The following is a 15,530-nucleotide window of genomic DNA, read 5'->3' as shown; positions in this document are numbered from 1 at the left end:
TAAGTCCACAGTATATGTGGCAGATACAAATGACTGCAGTTACAATTCTCTGGTTTCGTCCTTACCATAGTTTATGAAAAATATAAAGGAACTGTTATTTTCTGTCAAATATGTTCATTTAGGAGTTTAATTAGAAGTTAAAAATATGGTGTGTTTGAACAGTATCCTTGCTTTACGACATACATATTTACACCAAATAGGAAACAATCGCCAACAAACTCAATCTCCCCTTTCGGTCATCGCTTGTTTACATCAGAGAGTGATGCCCCATTGTTTTCCATTGTTTAGAAAAAAAACCCAGGGTAAGAGTTCCTCCCGTTCCCCCATCCCAAATAATATGTATAAATATTCTAGAATTATCAAACCCAGACCAGATGTTGCTGAATGACCTGTGGGCAGTGACACTGGTAGCAGAAATCTCCCATAACTTCGTGGCAATAAAATAGTCATCAATGAGAGCGTCGTCCATTTCGCCTAGCACGATAGGGTTCACCTTTGAACTTTTCGTTTTTATTTTGCCAATTCATATATTTTTCTTTGAGAGGCATTTTAGAAGTTGTGAAGATGAAGGAAAACTGATTTGTATGGGTAGTCAACTTCTTTATTGCACTCATTGCAATAAAGAAGTTGACTATCCATACAAATCAGTTTTCCTTCAAATTCATATATTTTCGGGTATGATTATCATTTCGTTATTTATATTTATTATTCATTTCTTAATACGTTTAACATTGTATTTTATATGTAAAATCCACTTTGTGTAACATGCAACATAACATGATACATTCTGTTTTGCTTTCATTGATTTTGCTTTAAACATTTGTTGCCGTGCGGCTAGTTTACCTACTCAAGGGAGGCGACTCGTTCATTTGCTTACAATGATTTCAATGCAGCCCGCCAGTCAGTATTTTACTGCAGCTTCTGTTATGGTATGACTTCAAAAACAATAATGACGAAAACGTGTTATATTTCACTATCAGGCAACGACCCTTAGAACTCCAGACAATAGTCAAATATTCAACTAATAGTGTTCGGAAGATGTTTGCAAATATTCAACACAATGTTTACAAAGTATATCATGCACAATAACGGTCGTCAAGGGTTACTACATATATACACACATAGGCAATCCAAGAATCACCAGATTCCAAGGGCAATTTTCATTTTAGTTTTGCCCAAACAGGCATTCATAGCCTGGCATATTGGAATGCACATGTAAAACACGTGTTTCACACAGTGTCTCAAAAGCTGTCGATCGTATGATCACGTGCTGCCACGTGAAGGAGCCAATCACAATGGGAATACATTTCATAACTGGAGTATGTGCACTGCACTTTTTTCCACTGTTTTAATAGACGACGGTACTTAGAATTAACTCTTCACATGGCCAGACGTAGACTTTCAGACGACCCAATCCCAAGTTAGTGATATGTATTTACGCATGGTGTCATTCTTGCTTGACAACGGTACCAGAAACATTTTGTACCGAAACGTTGCACTCACGAAGTTGTTGTCTATAAAGGTTGTGTAAATTTTACTTCCCAATTCGAAAACCTGTTGCAATATCGGTGCAAACGTAAACATTAACCCACGGGTCATTAGTCGACTTGTGGATAGAATCACGCCAGACTGACCTGGAGTAAATTGACAGTCAAGAGTGGCATTATCCGAGAGTGAAATCACTCCCCTCTGAGGATCAAAACACTCCCTACAGGACAAAATCATCGCCAATTGTTACACGACTATTTATTTCTTTAAGACTACAATTTGTTATTACCAAATAAAAAGCATCATCATCCCAAATATCATCCTTACGTAAGTGACCAAAATCTCTTTGACATCGACTTTAAGTTTATCTAATTTGAAGTTTTCTAATATTTGGCCAAATCGTCCAATTCAGACTTTTAGAGCAAAGAGCCTTGTTCCATGGAAGGTTGGCTAAGATAAGAAACGTTCCATGGAAGGTTGGCTAAGATAAGAAACTTGTCTTCAGGAAATCATAGTGATTGTTGGCTTTACACAATGTTAGGCAATGAAATGTAAATGTAATCATTTATACAAATATTTTTCTCATATTGTATTTCGCTTCCGGGCGAACCAACGCTTTCGTTTACGTGTCGATTTCTAAGTTGATGCAATAAATAACTTGAAATTTGCACGTGAAAGAATTTGGCTTGAATATAAATGTCTGCAAAGAAATTCCAATGGCAATACAGAATAGTGGTGAGGTGAGGTGAAATTGCGTTTTACGTCGTGCTTGAGAATATTTCGCTCATTTTACGACGTACATGCGTGTGTATGTGTATGTGCGGATGCTTGTACTAGCCCAGACTTAAGCTGGTTTTATAGTGCTAGCCCACTGAGATACCATGCCGCAGTGAAGCATGAATACCCCACTCAGACACATTATACTGACTCCGAGCCGACCAGTCCTTGTTGTACCCATTAATGCCGAGCGCCAGGTAGGGACCAACAAGTACCATAGTTTAACGTCTTTTTGTATGACGCGGTCGGGGATCGAACCCGCGACCTTCCGCTCTCCGGGCGGACGCTCAAACCACTACACCACGGAGGCGGTCAGTATGAGTAAGAAACTGGCAGATGCTATCTGTGCGAGGCGCACCTACACTAGGTACTGGTGTGGTCGCCAGTGGTGGTTCATGCAATCATAGCAATCGTTGTTTGAGACCTGTGTGAATTCAGATACACGTTGTCATGGTTCAGACGCAGCTGACCCCATCAGTACCATAGAGCAGCGAATGTTGTTTTGTCCCGTTTTGAAACTATATAACATAAGGGGGGCCAGGTACAACTATTACACAGTGTACCCACGTGAAAAATCGTGATGATCCGACGTTTCCACCTCCAATCTATCCTCACTCACTCATAAAGATAATGTACAACTGGCTACATGTTTGTCTCAATAACCTGTCAGCGGGGAGCATTGCTCTAGCTATCAGCCGTTGGCTTGCGCCATAAATCTTTATTATTTTTGTTTACATGGCGTAAGCTGCTCTTCTGCATTCATCCAGGTCCTAATTTATCGGCTTCTGTTGATCTGCAGAAGAACGAACTGTTTTTTAATAAGCCAGAAAGTAAACACATGCGAGAGGTAACCGATGCTTGAAAGTAAACATTCCGCGAAGTAGCGCATGCGTGCAACGATAGAATCCAGTTCCTTCACTAAGCACCAGTCTAAGGCAGAAGAACGACTCCAGTAACGCCTCAGTGACAAGAAAACATCAGTGATGATTTAAAAAAGAGGAACGGAAGTAGCTGAAGACTTATTTACCGACTGTGGCCATGAAGCTGTGGATATAATCACTGAATGCGGTATAAGACAATCCTACCCCAACCTCTCAACCTCAGGGACAGGTGTAGCCGTGTTGCTTAGGCGTCCCAGTATATTGTGTGGGTTGCTCCCCTTTGTTGTTCCATGATCCGATTGCAGTTGTGTTCCATTCAGATTTTGCTTTTTTTGAGTTTCATAATAACGATAAACATCTCGCTTCGACATCACTTTCAGTTTTCCTCCAGCATACAGCTGACACGCTGTGACCTAACTGGAACACAGCGCAAAGCATGGACCTGAACTAATGGCGGATTATACATTTGTACATGTCTGTGGCCCATGAAGGGAAGGATGCTATGTACAACGAAGCAGTCTGGTAGCATGGATAGAATATTTATTTCTTAATGAGAAAGGAGGTGTCATATCTTAAAAATTCCCCTCTGACAATATTTCAAGGATCTGAATCGAAACTAAATGAAAGAAGTTGTTATCCATAAAGTTTGTTCAATATTGAAAGAATTAATATGCAATACGTAAAAGAATTCTGACTGGTATGCAATATGCCATCTTATCAACGCAAGGGATTTCACCACTGTAAAGATCCAGTTTCGGAGATATGTTTTGGCTCAAATGTGGAGTCTGTGTCTAGTAAATATAGGTTATCACGCGAGTGTGTTTTGGGATGGTTAATATCCTGCATTAGGAATAAACATTGTATTTAACGAGCCTTGGCGAGCTAAATACATAGTGTTAATTCATGATGCAGGATATTAACCATCCCAAAACACACGAGTGTGATAACCTTTTTATCATACAATGTCATGCGTTACGTCATCTAGTTCCTGTCAGTTGTTATGTTAAAGTACGTATTGTTGTCAACAAATCTTAGCTTACGTTTGAAAAATAACAGCAAACTCGCGTGGAACTTCAGAAACCTTGAGTTAACCTTTTGAACAACAAATACACTTTAATGTTCTCGTGACATTGTGCATCTGGATTCCTAGTGTCGTTCTCTCGCTAACACTGACAGGCGGTCGATGTTGGTATCTATCATAACCAGACATGAATTTTCTGGGATCAAAGCACTGACAGTACCGTAACCACGGCCGTCAATCCGGACACGACCGCAGACCATTGATGCCATGTTTGTTTACAATGTGAAAGTAGTCCCTAAAATGTGCATATGACCTCTCCAATTTGCATCGATATCCGTATATGACCCCAACGGATACCTTAAATATCCGTTGGCTTTATCCGGCCGAAAACACTATCCATTGTATGATAAAAATCATGATCAAGACATAACTCGCGAAAAACACTGGTGTCGCTACGGTCGAGCCCCGAAATTCGGAAAGACTGAAAGCAGAACTCTCTTCCATCGTAAAGATTGACCATATGCGAACGCATATATGGGACAAATATTCACCAGTAATAATAGTTGCCAGCACAAACATTTGATAAGAAACATGCTCCTGACAACTTGTTGTATAGATATGAAAATGTGATATCACCAAACAACGTTGTCTATGATCTCAATGTTTTTAGTATAAATAATATGTGTAAGTAGTATACTATTGAACTTCATATGATATAATATAAACATATTTCTTAATTGATTTTGATTTCATTTTGTAAAATCTGCAGTGCAACATGTTTCAGTTCATTTCGTGTATCAACTTGGATAATGGTCTGTGTACTCGGTTGCCGACGTTAGATGTTTAATATGCGCTTCCTTCAGAACAAGGATGTCCGCATCGATGTTGACGTATCTTCTTTCCTAGAATTGCATGAGTAAGCTTCACTTCCTGACCGATTTCTTGTAAACCTTTGTAGATATCTGAGTTTCTTTTCTGGACCAAGGAATGTGTAGGGGAAATATCACTGAGACCAATTTAATCTTTAAAGTTCTTTGGGAACAATTAAATCTTAATAGCTCTTAACTCACATATTTTAACTCCCTGCTGTTATGTGTGTCCACTGTAACGAGGGTCTGAAGTCAAAAGCCTCACATGGCTTATGGATTTTATGTCCCAGTCCAAAGGCATAGGGGCGGTGGAGTAGCCTAGTGGTTAAAGCGTTCGCTCGTCACGCTGAAGGCCCGGGTTCGATTCTCCACATGGGAACAATGTGTGAAGCCCACTTGTCGTATACCCGCCGTGATATTATTGGAATATTGCGGCGTAAAATCTCACTCACACACTCACTCACTCACTCCACAGCCATTATTCGATGTGGTGGTCCTATAGTTTGGGAAAGTCTGGGGGATATCCAGATCCGACATATCAAAACCTGCATTACACTTGTAACCCAGACTCACTTAATAGCGCTGTTTGCATAGGGCCATACCATATACATGATGCCTCCTGGGAGGGTTCTACATCATTCAGCGTACCTCTGCACATGCTTTAGTCTATACGTGTAAGGACATTCTGCCGGATATGACATCTGGGTACAGACATCTGAGTGGACTGCGACAATGAAGATTAATGAAGATGAGGTTTCTGCATCAGATGTTGCTGCTGTTTGAACCATCGCCAATGCCAACCATATATCGCCATTCACGAAAGACAGTGCCACCAATGTCACATACATTTCGGATGTACCTTTCGTGCGTGATGGAGAAATCCTGGTCTTTTGTACAACAGGAGCCTGACATCCATTGACCGTTCTCTCTATGCATTGTGAACTGTATAAAATGTATTGTCTGTCTGTCTGTCCGCATGTATGGATGTATGTTGAATCAAGAAAACGTGAGATGCGTATGTTGTATGGGCTTAATTATGATCTATTTCATGTCCTGCTTCCTGTTCCATGTACCAAGGGACGGTGAGGTAGTCTAGTTGTTAAAGCGTTCGCTCGTCACGCCATAGACCCGGGTTCGATTCTCCACATAGGTACAAATGTCTGAAGCCCAGTTCTGGTGTTCACTGTTGTGATATTGCTGTAATATTGCTAAAGGCGGCGTAAGCTACACTCACTCACTCACAACTCTTGTATCAAACTATTAGTCGCACAGCAATTGAAATTTATTAACGCAGCGTTTTTGAAAACTCTGCAGGCGAGAATCTTGTGATGAATATCTTCACACTGTGCTACGAACAGTGTTGTCGACTCTCCTTTCGTGTTCCCAGACAACACCATTAAATTTATTTAGTACACTAGTATACATTTGAAGTAGATATTTAACTATTTGCGTAGTACACTGTCGTGGTTTATGTCCTATGCAAGCGACATTCCAGATATATGGCTTGCAAAATGGTTGAGTCTGGGCCAGACAATCCTCTAATTGACATCATAAGCATCTATTTATTCAATCAGGATACAATGGCATGCATGTACCAAGTCAGCGAGCCAGACCACGCTATCCAGTTAGTCGTGTAATTTACGTCAGGTAGTGGCCATTTGCAGACCATATTCATTTAAACCTTGAGTAATAAATCTATACTATCCCAAAAAAAGAAACGCATAGGCCAGAAATCTGTTGCAAAAATGTTGTATACTTTTGTGCATGAATTTTTGCATCAGTTTAGAAGAAGGAAATGTCTATACAACCAAGTGGATAATTTTAGATAACGGAGACGTTGAGCGCGATGGTGACGACGTAGCACGGTCACGACGTAGGGTCTCCTGGCTCTCAGGCCAATCTCTCTCAACCTGTTCCCTACAGTTTGACCATATATCTTCCAAAGTCCAGGCACCCTGGCTGCTGTGCTCTCACCCGTGGCAGTACGATCACGCAAATGTAGTACCCGGATGTACCGATCTTGGGCTGCAGTGGTGACTCGAGGTCTGCCTGTATGGGGAAAGTCGATTTTTTTACTTGTGTAATTGTGTAAAATCATGTTATCAACACTTTTGTTGCATATTTTGATGATTGTTTGAACACAATAGGTAATTAATAGATTTTAAAAAATACAAAACACCTGTGCGTTTCTTTTTTTGGGATAGTATACATCAGATTGCATCCAGCCATCTCAGGAAAATGTTACGTTGTATTTTTGTGGAGCATTGTTTTGTTACAGAGGCTGTTTAAAACAATCATCTTGTTCTGTTCCAACCATTATAATCTGGAGTTCTTCATTTCTGTATAATGACGTAGTCCAGACTATGGATGAATTGAATGAATGTTTTCATAACGGTGTTTTGTTTGATTGTGCTGCTCACTTTTAGCAATAACTGTGACGAGTGAGGCCCATGTCTACTGTCCACTGCCGTGATATTGCTGAAATCGGTTAAAAACCGTACACCGCCAAACGCATGCACCTGCTTATTCGCTATAGTCTGTTTGCAGTGAAAACGTACCGGTGAATTTCACTTTAAACAAAAATGTGAATGGAATAAAGTGAAATTAAGATTGCGAATCCCCATAATTCTACCTTGCCAATTGAAAATTTAAATCTTAGATTTTATTCAACTTAGGAAAAAAGTTGTTTAACAAACGATCATAGTTTCAAATCGCTTATATTGGTTTGTATTACAAAGGGGTAAGCGCAGTAGTTGGAACAGTGAAACAAATGCACGTGCGGTACGTGATGAGCGTTAAATTAGACCAACCCTCCTTGTTCTCGGTGTTTCATTTAATGTGCATACCCCCTTGTAATGCAAACCAATAATACCGATTTGAAACTATGATCGTTTGTTAAACAACTTTTATCCTAAGTTGAATAAAGTTCTGAGATTTAAATTTTCAAATGGCAAGGTAAAATTATGAGGATTTGCAATCTTAATTTCACTTTATTTGATTTACTTTTTGTTTAAAGTGAAATTCATCGGTACGCCCAGAGCGGAAGGTCGCGGGTTCGATCCCCGACCGCGTCATACCAAAAGACGTTAAGTCTGGGCTAGTAGCCGCACATACACATACACACGCATGCACATCGTCATATGAGCGAAATATTCTCAAGCACGACGTAAAACCCAATTTCACCTCACCTCACCTTTGTAGAATACTAGTATATTTAAATCATCTGTGTACAATATCCCACATGTACAATTCGGCCCTTTTAATTGTCTGGTTTGATGAAGTTTTCATCTCAAAACTGAAATCACTGGTCGAAACACGTTCAGATATAATTGTATACATCTACGGTCCTTGGTTACTAAAAAATATAATTCTTTAAGATGGCCTGAACAATTAGTACCACATGCTGTTGATGTGAGTATATTAACTTGTACACATGCATGAAAATATTTTGTGACATGACATAATAAAATTGTATGCTAAATGTGTTTTTAGATTCGGCGGTATAAAAAACTCCACCTTTACTGAGATTTTTCTCACTTTCCAGATTTTTACAGTTGGCGTATCCATACACCAATATGAAAAGAATAAAACTTAAGAAATACGCGAACTGGCGAAGTTGTATGGAGCGGTGCAGTGTGTAAATGAAGACCGTAGCATATACGTTTCTTGAGTAATATATGATGTTTTACTTCAGCTACAGTAAGGGCCTGGTTTATTTTGCTACGCAGTCAGTGGAAGCCCTATTGAGGTAACACAGTCACCGTTATATCACCTTCACATCGACTCAGCGATCACTGCCAGATACGTTTTTTCCACATCAGAACTGTACCGTTTCACTAGGGGCTCGTACATATGTAGAAGTCATTGTATGCACAGCGCAACTCTCTGCATCGACGCTAACTCGGGATCATCTACACACGGAGTTCTCATACCCGACACAGAACCTCGGGACCTTCTACAAGAACCGGATACGATCTGCATATTATCAAAATTTAAACGCGTGATATCTACCTGTAGAGACGATTCTGGTCGATTGTAATAGTATCTCTTGTTTTCTGAACACAGCAGCTATGGCTAGGTATCAATCATTTCCAATATTACAACGTTTCTTTTGCCTTTCAGTATAAAAGCCATTTGTTTGTTACGTTATGTCAGTATGATATTGACCGTTCATTGGCCGTTTCATTTACTGGACCCTCAGTACACAACGGTATACGTTGTATCATATGCTTGGTATCTACCTGTAAACACGGTCTGTGTCTTTTGTGTCAGGATATAGAAACGATTTCGTTTTCATGCGTATATGAACGGTTCATCACATAACTCCTCACAATTCAAGTCAGATGCAAGGTACGTGCACGAATAATGACAATGCAAAGGTTTTGTTATGTAGCATCATTCTCGTTAACACGACATCGGTTTACACGAATCCCGTTCTGTGAATTCGAATATGTAAAGTTAACTGTTCAGGCTCCAATCAGTTGTTAAAGAGATGCTACGTTGTATGATGGTGCAGTGCTTATATTGACTTTAAGTGCGTTTTAAAATGATGATGATGATGATGATGATGTGAATTCGAATATGTAAACTGTTCAGACTCCAATCAGTTATTAAAGAGATGCTACGTTGTATGATGGTGCAGTGCTTATATTGACTTTAAGTGCGTTTTAAAATGATGATGATGATGATGATGATGTGAATTCGAATATGTAAACTGTTCAGACTCCAATCAGTTGTTAAAGAGATGCTACGTTGTATGATGGTGCAGTGCTTATATTGACTTTAAGTGCGTTTTAAAATGATGATGATGATGATGATAATGATGATGATATGCCTGTCTCTTCAATTATAGTAGCTATTGATAACTGCTCGTTGGATATGTAAAGCTAACATTGATTCTGACCTGACGTCAATCAGTCTTGCTAAGAGTGAAACTACTCTAGTCTGTTATACAGGGGGCGGTGGGGCAGTCTGGTGGTAAAAGCGTTCGCTCGTCACGCCGAAGACCCGGGTTTCGAATCCCCACATGGGTACAATGTGTGAAGCCCATTTCTGGTGTCCCCCGCCGTGGTATTGCTTGAATATTGCTGAAAGCGGCGTAAAACTAAACTCACTGTTCACTGTACGACACACACATATCCACGAACGCCCTGCAAGTCTGGAATATGTGGCAAGTCTAGATTACCGCAGTTTCAGGTAAATGAAGAGAGTCTCTGGGCTTTTTGTCATTATATGTTAAGGTTATAAATTATTAACTTTTGTTCGGCAAAATAGGTTTATCTCAGAGACTAGATGTCAGTCAAGAACTACCTCAACACTTCTTCATGTTCTGGAGGTGTGAGTCTACTCACGAAGAACGCCGACTGTCTCTCCTTTTCTCCCCTCCCAGCCCTGCCTAACACGTCACGCAGTGTGGATGGGACAGAAGCTTTAAACATCTGTCAAATCAGATTGTAATCCTATATAAATGTTAGTAACAGGCGGAAACATCACAGCGGTAGAGGCAGGCGCATGCCCAGACTGGAGGTTTGGCCTGCTTGTATAACACCTACGTTTACTGTTGTATACGATGTACAGCTCGTAGAGGAGAGGAAAAAAATTGCGAAGAAGGGAATAATGAGTGTAGGTTTGTACACATACACACACGAGAGTATATAGACAGACATTCACATACATACATACATACATACATACATACATACATACATACATACATACATACATACATACATACATACATACATACATACATACATACATACATACACATACATACATACATACATACATACATACATACATACATACATACATACATACATACATACATACATACATACATACATACATACATACATACATACATACATACATACATACATACATACATACATACATACATACATACATACATACATACATACATACATACACACACATACATACATACATACATACATACATACATACATACATACATACATACATACATACATACATACATACATACATACATACATAGGGCCCATATACACCTTACATACAAGGTGGTAATTTAGAAATGGCGCAGAAGTGCGTGCGTGCGTGCGTGCGTGCGTGCGTGCGTGTGTGTTTGTGTGTTTTAGGGATGGGTGAGTATAAATGTAATCAGTTTCAGGCCTATCACAGTAATCAGATATACTTTCATTGTCAGCTTCCAACGCTTTTATGGCCACAACACTGTTAAAGCCTCGTCGCGGTACGAATCTGTGCATCTTTGATATGTACCCCCTCCTTCTATCTCTTTAGCCTCTTTGACTTGTGGTTAAGCCCATTTCTCATGTACCCAACCGTGATATTGCTGGAATATTGCTAAAAACGGCGTAAAACTAAACTCACTCACTCACTTTGATTTGTGCTCCCTCAATCTATCTCCTTAGCCTCTTTGATTTGTGCCCCCTCAATCTATCTTCTTAGCTTCTTTGATTTGCGCTCCCTCAATCTATGTTCTTAGCCTCTTTGATTTGTGCCCCCTCAATCTATCTCCTTAGCCTCTTTGATTTGCGCTCCCTCAATCTGTCTCCTTAGCCTCTTTGATTTGTGCCCCCTCAATCTATCTCCTTATTTGCACTCCCCTTCTTTGATTTGTGCTCCCTCAATCTATGTTCTTAGCCTCTTTGATTTGTGCCCCTCAATCTAGCCTCTTTGCCCCCTCAATCTATCTCCTTAGCCTCTTTGATTTGCGCTCCCTCAATCTATGTTCTTAGCCTCTTTGATTTGTGCCCCCTCAATCTATCTCCTTAGCTTCTTTGATTTGTGCTCCCTCAATCTATGTTCTTAGCCTCTTTGATTTGTGCCCCCTCAATCTATCTCTTAGCCTCTTTGATTTGTGCCCCTCAATCTATCTCCTTAGCCTCTTTGATTTGTGCTCCCTCAATCTATCTCCTTAGCCTCTTTGATTTTGCGCTCCCTCAATCTATCTCCTTAGCCTCTTTGATTTGTGCCCCTCAATCTATCTCCTTAGCCTCTTTGATTTGTGCTCCCTCAATCTATCTTCTTAGCCTCTTTGATTTGTGCCCCCTCAATCTATCTCCTTAGCTTCTTTGATTTGTGCTCCCTCAATCTATCTTCTTAGCCTCTTTGATTTGTGCTCCCTCAATCTATCTCCTTAGCCTCTTTGATTTGTGCTCCCTCAATCTAATGCCCCCTCAATCTATCTCCTTAGCCTCTTTGATTTGTGCTCCCTCAATCTATCTCCTTAGCCTCTTTGATTTGTGCCCCTCAATCTATCTCCTTAGCCTCTTTGATTTGTGCTCCCTCAATCTATCTCCTTAGCCTCCTTTGATTTGTGCTCCCTCAATCTCTTAGCCCTTTGATTTGTGCTCCCTCAATCTATCTCCTTAGCCTCTTTGATTTGTGCCCCTCAATCCTCAATCTATCTCCTTAGCCTCTTTGATTTGTGCTCCTATCTCAATCCTCAATCTATCTCCTTAGCCTCTTTGATTTGTGCCCCTCAATCTATCTCCTTAGCCTCTTTTGATTTGTGCTCCGTCAATCTATATCTCCTTAGCCTCTTTGATTTGTGCTCCCTCAATCTATCTCCTTAGCCTCTTTGATTTGTGCTCCCTCAATCTATCTCCTTAGCCTCTTTGATTTGTGCTTTGTCCCTTAGCCTCATTTGTGCCCCTCAATCTCCTTAGCCTCTTTGATTTGTGCTCCCTCAATCTATCTTCTTAGCCTCTTTGATTTGTGCTCCCTCAATCTATCTCCTTAGCCTCTTTGATTTGTGCTCCCTCAATCTATCTCCTTAGCCTCTTTGATTTGTGCCCCTCAATCTATCTCCTTAGCCTCTTTGATTTGTGCTCCCTCAATCTATCTCCTTAGCCTCTTTGATTTGTGCTCCCTCAATCTATCTCCTTAGCCTCTTTGATTTGTGCTCCCTCAATCTATCTCCTTAGCCTCTTTGATTTGTGCCCCTCAATCTATCTCCTTAGCCTCTTTGATTTGTGCCCCTCAATCTATCTCCTTAGCCTCTTTGATTTGTGCTCCCTCAATCTATCTCCTTAGCCTCTTTGATTTGTGCCCCTCAATCTATCTCCTTAGCCTCTTTGATTTGTGCTCCGTCAATCTATCTTCTTAGCCTCTTTGATTTGTGCCCCTTAATCTATCTCCTTAGCCTCTTTGATTTGTGCTCCGTCAATCTATCTCCTTAGCCTCTTTGATTTGTGCTCCCTCAATCTATCTCCTTAGCCTCTTTGATTTGTGCTCCAGTCAATCTATCTCCTTAGCCTCTTTGATTTGTGCTCCCTCAATCTATCTCCTCTCAATCTCTCCTTAGCCTCTTTGATTTGTGCTCCCTCAATCTATCTCCTTAGCCTATCTTCTTCTTTGATTTGTGCTCCCTCAATCTATCTCCTTAGCCTCTTTGATTTGTGCTGCCCTCAATCTATCTTCTTAGCCTCTTTGATTTGTGCCCTCAATCTATCTCCTTAGCCTCTTTGATTTGTGCTCCTCAATCTATCTCCTTAGCCTCTTTGATTTGTGCTCCCTCAATCTATCTCCTTAGCTTCTTTGATTTGTGCTCCGTCAATCTATCTTCTTAGCCTCTTTGATTTGTGCCCCTTAATCTATCTCCTTAGCCTCTTTGATTTGTGCTCCCTCAATCTATCTTCTTAGCCTCTTTGATTTGTGCTCCCTCAATCTATCTTCTTAGCCTCTTTGATTTGTGCCCCTCAATCTATCTCCTTAGCCTCTTTGATTTGTGCTCCCTCAATCTATCTCCTTAGCCTCTTTGATTTGTGCTCCCTCAATCTATCTCCTTAGCCTCTTTGATTTGTGCTCCCTCAATCTATCTCCTTAGCCTCTTTGATTTGTGCTCCCTCAATCTATCTTCTTAGCCTCTTTGATTTGTGCTCCCTCAATCTATCTTCTTAGCCTCTTTGATTTGTGCTCCCTCAATCTATCTCCTTAGCCTCTTTGATTTGTGCCCCTCAATCTATCTCCTTAGCCTCTTTGATTTGTGCTCCCTCAATCTATCTCCTTAGCCTCTTTGATTTGTGCTCCCTCAATCTATCTTCTTAGCCTCTTTGATTTGTGCTCCCTCAATCTATCTCCTTAGCCTCTTTGATTTGTGCCCCCTCAATCTTTTTCCTTAGCCTCTTTGATTTGTGCCCCTCAATCTATCTCCTTAGCCTCTTTGATTTGTGACCCTCAATCTATCTCCTTAGCCTCTTTGATTTGTGGCCCTCAATCTATCTCCTTAGCCTCTTTGATTTGTGGCCCTCAATCTATCTCCTTAGCCTCTTTGATTTGTGACCCTCAATCTATCTCCTTAGCCTCTTTGATTTGTGCCCCTCAACCCATCTCCTTAGCCTCTTTGATTTGTGCTCCCTCAACCCATCTCCTTAGCCTCTTTGATTTGTGCCCCCTCAATCTATCTCCTTAGCCTCTTTGATTTGTGCCCCTCAATCTATCTCCTTAGTAGCAGAGACCTGTTGTCACAAATGTCACTTTCAAAGTCACATTTAACTTAGCTTGGTTTATTTTCTACGTGTTTATAATTTTAGTAATATTCTTACAGGTTACTGGCAAGTTCTGGTGAAATGTGGTATACAAGTCCCTGCTAATTTGACTTGAACATCCGATTTTAATATATATTATACATCTTATCCATATTTGACTTAGTGTCATACCACATTCACATTATAAAAATATGCGTAGATTATTAGCAATACCACGGCGGGAGACACTAGAAATGTGATTCACACATTGTGCCTATATGAGGATTCGAATCCGGCCTTGCGTCATGACGAGCGAACACTTGAACCGCTAGCCCTGCCCGCGGCCCAAGGTTATAGGCATGCTTTCTTTGTATCCATCCACATGGCTGCTATATGCTTGAAACCTGGGGGATGTGGTGTGTATATGCGTGTGCGTGCGTGTGTGTTTGCGTGCATGCGTATGTGTGTGTGTTGAGATAAGGGGGAGATGCCCCGACGTATGTCAATGGAGTACCACGCCCAATATTGTCCAGTCGAGAATGGTCGTTGTTGCATGCAATCGGTCGGTGTGTGTGTGTGTGTGTGTGTGTGTGTGTGTGTGTGTGTGTGTGTGTGTGTGTGTGTGTGTGTGTGTGTGTGTGTGTGTGTGTGTGTGTGTTTTCGACCTAACTGACCATCATGTTACGCCACTAATGTATTTTTATTATACATCCTGACAAATATGAATAGAGGATTTCCCAAAGGCATGATTGAATACGTCTTAAATAAGTCATTTATTGTGATTTGAACCCTCTAATTGCTACAATGATAATAAAGAAAGCATCCTCGAGAACAGCGACCTTTAGAGACTTCGTGTTAATGAAGTTCGAGTTAATGAGGTTTGACTGCAGTTGTTTTGTATTACAGAAACATGGTAATTTAGGAAAAAAGAATATAATACTGCTTCCCACGAGACTATAGTTATTGATATGCAAAATTGTGATTCGGATGGCGACGGCCTCCCTATTCCCTACCG

The sequence above is a fragment of the Haliotis rubra genome, unplaced genomic scaffold (assembly GCF_003918875.1).
Source record: "Haliotis rubra isolate DU_JTF1 unplaced genomic scaffold, ASM391887v1 Scf38, whole genome shotgun sequence".
Lineage (NCBI taxonomy): Eukaryota > Metazoa > Mollusca > Gastropoda > Lepetellida > Haliotidae > Haliotis > Haliotis rubra.
This window is presented reverse-complemented; position numbering follows the sequence as displayed.